We start from the raw sequence: 2,152 nt of genomic DNA, 5'->3' as shown, positions 1-2,152 counted from the left end.
CAAAGCTTATGTGCTTCTGTGACATGTTAGCCAAAGCAAACCTGATGAGTTGTTTTATTTTATAGTTATCTGGACATGTGAACAACCATAGTTGAGGAGTAAATCAAACAATCCCTTGAGATAAAATATACTATTAAGATTTGTCCTCAAGTGTAGCCTCARCGATAGGATAATGAGCATTCGAGAAAGAGATCCAGGGTTAAACTCGAGCACCACCAACTACTGCTAACTACTGATTTACCTCCCCTGTGATGGTCGTGTGACCGATGGGATGGGGGAACTCCAAGGGCGTCTACCCCTTTTTACTATTAAGATTTGTACTTCACCCTAAAATCAAGATTAACACTCTCTACATTCCAAAAAGAAAATGCAAAACTTTCAATTCTATAGGTTGTCACAAAAATATGCAATGCTTYCTTCCTTAGAAAGATTTCTTCTCAAATTTACTGATTTCTCCGTTAACAATGACAAAATATTTTATAACTGATTTTTGTCCATAAGCTTTCTCAGTTTTGTGTTACTAAGGGGTATTTATGTATGTACTCATTAGTTGGGGACTCACCGAAAGAAAACGTTCTTGGGTCAAAGAAGTAACTCCTAACAAGTATCAAGCCTAGGTACTCACCGAAAGAAAACGTTTGTCTTTCTATTAAAATAGAAAGAAAACGTTTGTCTTTCTATTAAAATAGAAAGAAAACATGTTTTCTCAAACTTTGTTGGATGTGTACATGTTACGGAAACCCATTATCTGCATGCGTACGCTATATGAAAACTTATCCAACATGCCTCTAACACATCAAGACTTTAGTGGAACCAATTTCACATAACTAGGTAATNGACCCTACACCCCATCGTACCCACCACCCATGGGGTGTGTGGTGGCAGGGGTGAATCGGGTGTTGGTTGTGACAACGATAGTAGTGGCATGGTGGTTGGTGGATGGGGGTGGTTGCTGTGAAGACGACAACAGTGACATGGTGGCAGAGTAGGGGCGCGGGATGGGGTGGTTGTGAGTGGGGGATGGGTCGGGTAGGTGTGACGGTGGCAGTTGTGACCAGGGGCAGACCTACTAAGGACCAAGCAGGGTCTCGTGCATCCGCTCACTTGATTACTGTAAAGGAAAAAAAATGTAGGCGTCTTGAAGGTGCACCCCCTTGATTTAGAGGGTGCTCTCAAATATTTTAAACCTAAGTTCTTAACACAAAATGAGTAGTTGGTGGAGTTAAAAGCTTGGGGTTCAATTCCAACCCTCTAACTTTAGATCAGGAACCTGGAGCACCGAAGTGAGGGACCAATAGCGTAAATAAAAAAATAAAAAAACAAAACAGGAGCACGGGTGTCAATTCTTTTGAAAAATTAAAACAAATAGAAGCTCAAGCCTGTTGAGCTTTTAGATTAGTCTTTACAAAAAAATACCGAAAAATTATCTTGAAGTCAACTAAAAACCGAAAAATTCTCTCGAAATCAACAACAAAAAAACCAAAAAAGTCCCCCGAAATCAACCAAAAAAAACTTAAAAAATACCTCGAAATCAATCAAAAAACTTAAAAAAATCCCCCAAAGGGCGGAATACGGCTAAAACACATTGAACGGCTTTGCCGACATTTGATCTATTTTAAAGGTGCACCCGCTTGGCCAACAAAATCCTCCCCCATCTTCTTATATTTGAGAACACCAAAAAGGTTCATGATGCTTATATATATGAAAGGGTAGAGTAAAATTAGGATCAGGAAATAAGAGGTTTAACTTTCTACTGGCAGCAAGCCTCATTTGTGCCTAATACYACACAAAAATAAACATCTGATTGKGCCTAATGCCACTACAATGATGGATGTTTTTATGAAGAGGCCCAAGCTTATGGAATTATTGATATGTGGATCTAGATAAATACAGCTAAAGATTTATATATAGGGATTTTGTGTTCATCTGGTCTACTTCAGATGACAACGCTATATATATGTGTGATCAAGTACGTGACTATACTCATTTACAGAAAGAAAAAAAATGGGATTGGGTTCAGAGWTGTCAAGAGACTGGTTGAAAGAAGAGCAAACAAATAACACAGTTGAATGAATTGAGCAGTTTAATTTGTCAAAATTATAACAAAGAGAGGTGTATATATATATATACCTCCATGGTAGTTCATTAGACT

Source organism: Cynara cardunculus, unplaced genomic scaffold (assembly GCF_001531365.2).
Source record: "Cynara cardunculus var. scolymus isolate 2C unplaced genomic scaffold, CcrdV1 Un_Scaffold_6528, whole genome shotgun sequence".
Lineage (NCBI taxonomy): Eukaryota > Viridiplantae > Streptophyta > Magnoliopsida > Asterales > Asteraceae > Cynara > Cynara cardunculus.
The sequence above is the reverse complement of the archived record's forward strand: the minus strand, read 5'-3'. Positions refer to the sequence as shown.